This window comes from Pristiophorus japonicus, unplaced genomic scaffold (assembly GCF_044704955.1).
Source record: "Pristiophorus japonicus isolate sPriJap1 unplaced genomic scaffold, sPriJap1.hap1 HAP1_SCAFFOLD_61, whole genome shotgun sequence".
NCBI lineage: Eukaryota > Metazoa > Chordata > Chondrichthyes > Pristiophoridae > Pristiophorus > Pristiophorus japonicus.
The window spans coordinates 1,248,651-1,256,126 of record NW_027254520.1 but is presented as its reverse complement, the minus strand read 5'-3'; the positions used below and the strand labels follow the sequence as shown (position 1 = coordinate 1,256,126).

Here is a 7,476-nt window from a genome sequence, read left to right as displayed (position 1 = left end):
TTGTGCAATGATTGACTGCACACCTCATTTCCAATGAAATTCTTCCAGTCACACAGCCTTCCTTCAAACAAAAAATATATAGATAATGAATCAATTATTTATTTATTTAAAACTACTCAAATTCAATTTTTTTAAAATAAAATTTAAATGCATTTATTTTCTTAAAATGTTAAATATAGATATATTTCAATCTGGGCTGCTTTTACGTCCCTCCCTCCTTCCTGCCTGTGGCTTCAATAACCGTCTCTGCCCCGCGTGGTCCTGAGGCCCAATACACAATTGCCTTCAGGGATGATAGAAATCTCACTTTATTCTTTTAAAAGAGAACTGCTGTCATTCAAGGGTCATTCTGCAACTGGGTAAAAGCGATGTCCTTGCAGTCCCGGATCATTCTGTGTCTGTTTATACGAGCTGGTTGTCAGTTCCGGTTCATAATCTTTCCCTTTGAAAAAGATTTTCTCATAAGCCCGGGTCATCCTGTATAGTTTGAGAAGGAGTATGATTTCAGCTGCAATGACCGAATTGTTAAACTGTTGTGTTTCAATTTACATTGGGCTTGATGCGCCGGTGCGCACCCAGATCGCCGTGCATCTGTTCATTCACTCGAAATATGCTCATCTTTTCCTTAATCCAGTCCTTGATATTGCAGTTGCCCCGAATCTGCTAGCAATATACACAATAACATAATGAATAGTGTTCGCAGCGGCCGCGTGGCCTAATGGATAAGGCGTCTGACTTCCATTTTAACCGCAAAGTTATCAGAAGGTTGCAGGTTCGAGTCCTGCCGCGGTCAACTTAGCTTGCTACGTGAAATTTTACTTTTTTTGTTGTGATTTTGCCGAGAAACCAACCATCTCTTCCAATAGCTCACCTGAAGTAAAGGAAGTGTGTTTGCTTAAAGAATCTCATGACACGTTTTCATCATTGTCGATTTGCATGCATGGGCAGAACAAGCTGTGAAGTGGACTTTCTTGCACATTATTTTTGTTTGGATACAAAAAGCAGGAGATTGAATGGCTGACGATGCGCTGCACAAGTGACGAGGTGCTATACAAGCGACGAGGTGGCCGATAGATTAAGGCGATGGACTGCTAATCTATTGTGCTCTGCACGCATGGTTTCGAATCTCGTCATCGTTGGCTTACAGCTTTGACCTCGTTTTGTCATTCACATTTAACCTCATCGCCAAATTCTCCTTTGACTGACACGGATGCTGCACTTTCCTCATATCAGGTCTCAAATTAATAATATATTCGTCAAAAGGAGCACAGTTGCAGTACAATGGTGAGGGAGACTATTTAGACATGTTTCTGAGGGACAGCACAAGCACGATGGGCCTAATATGTTTTCTCACTACCGTCAGAATCTGCGAGCTGCGCTTTTCACTGTCGGCGGCTCGTTGGTCTACGGTTATGAATCACGCTTAGGAATGATCAGATTTGAATTGCGAGCGTTCTCGGGCCAAACCCCGGACGAGCCCCGTCATGTTTTACTCAAAGTTCCGCTTCTCACAGTCACTCGACAGGTGAGAAAACAGACATATTTCACGTTAAAACGTGTGATTTTGCGCCGATGTTCGCTTAGCATCCAAACCCCAGAGCAAAGTGAAACCCGCCAAACTGAGTAATGTTAAAATATCTCAGAGGTACTCGGCTCTGTGACTCTTTGGATAACCTAAACCCTTGTTTTGTTCCGGCCAATACTTGATCAGAATATCTTGCTGTCGGTACTCATAAGCTCACCTCAATTGGGATAAGCATACATTCAGCGTCAATCTCCACCTCTGCCCTGAATATCAGTGCGTCCTGTTTCTCGAGAGCTGAAAAGATGTGAGAAGCTGCCTTTTGAATTAGTCCCTTGGCTGCCGAATTCAAAGCGGACAGGAAATCAATCCGGGCTGGCAAAGCTGCCTGGTCTGATTAAAAGGCGGCGACACCCTATATTGCCTGATCATGGTTTTGCTGTTCCCACGAACACATCCTCTGGACCATCCTTTGTTACGTTATTTCCCGATTACCACCCAATTTGCCTTTTTCCATTGTGCCATTTATTATTTAATCACTCCTGTGTTCCACTGTATCACAGACGTTCCCATTTGACCTTTCTCGATGCGTATTGTTCCAGGCGCTATTTTGTTGAATATAATCTGTAATCTTTAACTTTTTCCTGAAATATCGGAATGATTATCCGACAGAACGTGAAAACGGATTCTTCCTCCACAGAATCTGTACGACCTGTCGAGTTTTACATATTTATCTGTTTTTATTCATTCTATTTCCATGTCCGCTTTAAAGAGGTGTGCTGTCTGTCCGAGATCATTCTCTGTCTGTTTAAAATGGTGTGCTATCAGACCCGCATCATTCTGTGTCTGTTTAAACGTGATGTGCTGTCTTCCCGCATTTCCAATTTCTAATTTCAAATACTGCCTTTGGAGGGTGCAGGAATTTTAGTTTGTTTGTTTGTTTGTGTAAGCCAGAGTTTGTGCAAACGTGCTGTGCGATCTTACTGTCATGTGAGAAAAATTCATTACATGCAACTTGAAACCGTACTGATTTGATTGAACACTCCTTCGTGGACTGTCTGACGGTAGAAGAATCTGCTGTGGGATTTTGCTATTCCACATCTGAAAGAAGGAAAAATACACAAGTAAGAAATATAGCGATTTTAGCCAGGGCCTGCGTGTGGGTTTTGTGATATGACGACAACCTCCATCCTTATTTTCAAATTCAAATCAAATCAAACCAAGACAAGACAAGACAAGACATGACTGACTGACTGACTTTGTTTATACATCTATAAATATGTGTATATTTATATGTAATCCCAAATTTTGAACTTCCAAAATAAATATGCTTTTTCTGTTCCGCCTGCACCGGGCTCTATTACATTTGACCTCTTTCACAGCACAAGCAGCTGCTGTCTGATCCAGCAGAAAGACACACGCGACTTTAAAAGATCTCCTTTGTCGCCCACATCTTCCCAATGACTTGTCTTCCATCATGTGCTTACTGTGTTTGTGCAATGATTGACTGCACACCTCATTTCCAATGAAATTCTTCCAGTCACACAGCCTTCCTTCAATCAAAAAATATATAGATTATGAATCAATTATTTATTTATTTAAAACTACTCATATTCAATTTTTTTTAAATAAAATTTAAATGCATTTATTTTCTTAAAATGTTAAATATATATATATTTCAATCTGGGCTGGTTTTACGTTCCTCCCTCCTTCCTGCCTGTGGCTTCAATGACCGTCTCTGCTCCGCGTGGTCCTGAGGCCCAATACACAATTGCCTTCAGGGATGATAGAAATCTCACTTTATTCTTTTAAAAGAGAACTGCTGTTATTCAAGTGTCATTCTGCAACTGGGTAAAAGCGATGTCCTTGCAGTCCCGGATCATTCTGTGTCTGTTTATACGAGCTGGTTGTCAGTTCCTGTTCATAATCTTTCCCTTTGAAACGGATTTTCTCATAAACACGGGTCATCCTGTATAGTTTGAGAAGGAGTATGATTTCAGCTGCAATGACCGAATTGTTAATCTGTTGTGTTTCAATTTACATTGGGCTTGCCTGCGCCAGTGCACACCCAGATCGCCGCGCATCTGTTCATTCACTCGAAATATGCTCATCTTTTCCGAAATCCAGTCCTTGGTATGTAATCCCAAATTTTGAACTTCCAAAATAAATATGCTATTTCTGTTCCGCCTGCACCGGCCTCGATTACATTTGACCTCTTTCACAGAACAAGCAGCGGCTGTCAGATCCAGCGGAAATGCACACCCGACTTTAAAAGATCGCCTTTGTAGCCCACATCTTCCCTCGTGACTTGTCTTCCGCCATGGGTCTACTGTGTTTGGGTAATGATTGACTGCACACCTCATTTCCAACAACTCAAATTCAATTTTTTTTAGATGAAATTTAAATGCATTTATTTTCTTAAAATGATAAATATATATATATATTTCAGTCTGGGCTGGTTTTACGTCCCTCCCTCCTTCCTGCTTGTTTATCACCTGTGGCTTCAATAACCATCTCTGCCCCGCGTGGTCCTGAGGCCCAATACACAATTGCTTTCAGGGATGATAGAAATCTCACTTTAATCTTTTAAAAGAGAACTGCTGTCAGTGATGTTTCATTCTGCATCTGGGTAAAAGCGATTTCCTTGCAGTGCCCGATCATTCTGTGTCTATTTAAACGGACTGGTTGGCAGTTCCGATTCATAATCTTTCCCTATGAAACGGATTTTCTCATAAACCCGGGTCATCCTGTATTGTTTGGGCTTGCCTGCGCCGGTGTAATCCCAGATCGCCGTGCATCTGTTCATTCACTCGAAATATGCTCATCTTTTCCATAATCCACTCCTTGTTAATGCAGTGGCCCCGAATTTGCTCGCAATATACACAACAACACAATGGATGGTGTTGGCAGAGGACGCGTGACCCAATGGATAAGGTGTATGACTTCAATTTTCACCGCAAAGTTAACAGAAGATTGCAGGGTAGAGCCGTGCTGCGGTCATCTTAGCTCGCTGTGTGAAATTTTCCATTCTTTGTTGTGATTCTGCCGAGAAACCAACCATCTCTTCCAGTCACTCGCCTGAAGTAAAGGAAGACTGTTTGATGAAAGAATCTAATGACACGTTTTTATCTTTGTCGATCTGCATGCAAGGGCAGAGCAAGCTGTGAAGTGGACTTTCTTGCACATTATTTTTGTTTGGATATAAAAAGCAGGAGATTGCATGGCTGACGATGTGGTGAAGCAGGGACGATTTGGCCGAGAGGTTAAGGCGATGTACTGCTAATGGGCTCTGTGCAATGGGTGCGAATCCCATTCTCGTCATCATTGTCTTACAGCTTTGACCTTCCTGGTCGTTTTGTCATTCACATTTAACCTCATCGCCAAATTCCCCTTTTACTTGCAAGGATGCTGTACTTTGCTCATGTCATGTCTCAAATTAATAATATATTCGTAAAAAGAATAATATTTGTAGGACAATGGAGAGGGGGACGAATTGGATAGTTCTCTGAGGGACAGCACAAGCACGATGGGCCTAAGATATTTTCTCACTACCGTCAGTATCTGAGAGCAGCACGCCTTACCGTCGGCGGCTCGTTGGTCTAGGGGTATGATTCTTGCTTAGGAATGATTACATTTGATATGTGAGAGGTTCGCCGACGAGCCCCGCCATTTCTTACTCAAAGTTCCATTTCTCTCAGCCGGTCGACATGTGAGAATACAAACATATTTCACATTAAAACCTGTGATTTTGCGCCGATGTTCCCACAGCATCCAAATCCCAGAGCAAAGATTTCATCCCCTTCCCACTGAATACTGCGAACAGACATGGTCACCTTGGTAACGGAATGGTCATTCTGTCATCACTTTCTAAACAATAGCACACAAGACAATGGGTCATCAATAAATGGCAACTGAATTAAACACTCTGCAATTAAATTGTAAATAATAGGAAATAAAATGCTGGTTGATAGCTTACCTCTCGCAAAGTTAAGAATGATGTGTTTTGTTTACACACGCACATAGCACCGACTCTGTGCAGTCTTTTCAGTTGTTCTACTTAACCTGATGCAATTTATTTCTTAGGACTTCAGGAACCTGCGGGAAGCCATTCGGCGATGTTTGCTGTGTCAGTATCTCAAGAGGTTGCGCGCCGTTGCTCCTCCCACTGCCCGGGGGAATGTGGCAGCTATTTAAAGGGACAGGAATTCTCTTTTCTATGCCTATTTATGTTTAAGGATCAGTCCAGCTTATCTCAGAGTGTTGGCGGACTTCACGAACCGAGCTCCCATTAACATTCGCTCCCTTCTGTATTGTCCTGTGATTGTAAAGCTGTCTATTCGAGTGACTTGAGCCTCTCTAAAATGGCACATTGTTTTTATAATCCATTTGATTTGCTTGTTTAATTTGGAAAAATTTCAGAATTGTGCAGTGTGACGAAGGTTTTGTTCAAACGTCGAGCAAAATGTGTTTCAAAATATTCTTTCCAACCCTCCCTCAACCCCCCAAATTTTAGAACACTCTGTAATACTGACTGGGTAGTTCCCAACTTCGGTCCTTGGTCTGTGCTGTTAGTTGATCTCAGCCAAGGCAGCAGTTCATGGATTATAATTGTCCTCAGTACCACTGGGCTAAATATGAGTAAACATTAGCCACTACCCTTGCTCTTGATACTGATCCAGTGATATCAATTTGGAATGTGTGGATGTCATTTGGAGGTAGGATTGGATTCGGCTCTGATGACTACCACGGTGGAAATCCTACTGACACTCTCTGAGTCGACTGATGGTGAAGCACCAGAGGTTAACAAATTTATGTGGATTTGCACCCAGCCAGATTCAGCATTTCCTGCAGAAAGTAACTCGCAGTTGATTTTAGACCGTAAGGATGGAGGGAGAGTGTCTAGAATAAGGCTTTTACATATTTGGAGCTACAGGAGGGGTCTTAATGTCCTATAGAATCTAGATTTGTTTATTCTGAATTTATATCCTGTACTTAAATTAACAACTTTTGTAACCTACATTTGCAGGGTATTAGAATGGGAGGATCTGCAACTTGGTAACTCAAACGAAACATCACGTCAAGATTTGAGAGATTCACCAGATTCATCAGGATCACCTTATCATCAGTGGAAAAACACCAATCAGAGCGCTGAGAAACAGGACACATGTTCTGTGCGTGGATAGAACTTCAACCATTCGTCAACCTCTAAGACTCTTGTGCCCAGCTGACTAAACACTTTAAATGTGGGGACTGTGGGAATGGATGCAGATGTGCGTTGAGTGCAGATGTGCGTCAGGGAGAGGTCATTTACCAGCTGAGTGTGGAAAGAGATTCAGTCTCTTATCTCACCAACTGACATTCGAGGATGAGATAACAGAGTTTCTCCTGTGAATATAGGGCTGTGTTATTGGGCCATTATGTTTTTACTTGTTCATCTAGTTGACTGTAAACCTTTGCCAATTAGTTGATGTGATCAGTTTAATTGTAGATATTTAAAAAAATACATTTACTGTGTGGATTCAAATTTAAATTGAAACCAGCTTTGCAGGTGTGATACTCTACTCACACATTGAAGGTGACAGAGATGCTGTGGACACAAGAAAATTCCAGTATGTGTAAGTGATTAACAGACTGGATTTTGTGTTTAGTGATCCCGGGTTTGTTAGCTATCCCAACCCTGGACATTAAGGCATTCTGCACGGTATGGGGAACTGGGACTTGTCGTGAGAATAATCAAAGATCTGAGAAATGAAACAATCTACAGTTAGAAAGGAGTAAAGGCGCAAAATGAAGCAGTCGATAACAAGATACAAATTTGTCTCCTCTTATCATGGAGACATCAAGTATCGACACACTGTGTTATTTGAAATATCAAAATAGTAAACTCCAGCCCAGTTTTATGGGCAGGTAAGATCAGCAGAAACAAATCCCAACTCACAGAATGAACACGATTC

General features: G+C 41.7%; 1 non-coding gene across 1 annotated transcript; it reads left to right on the top strand.

The window, feature by feature from the left end:
* The first annotated feature begins 704 nt into the window (after positions 1–704).
* trnag-ucc (transfer RNA glycine (anticodon UCC)) lies at positions 705–793 on the top strand. Its single transcript is given in 2 exon segments — positions 705–741; positions 758–793. It is a non-coding gene; the product is annotated as a tRNA-Gly (tRNA).
* The last annotated feature ends 6,683 nt before the right edge of the window (positions 794–7,476 follow it).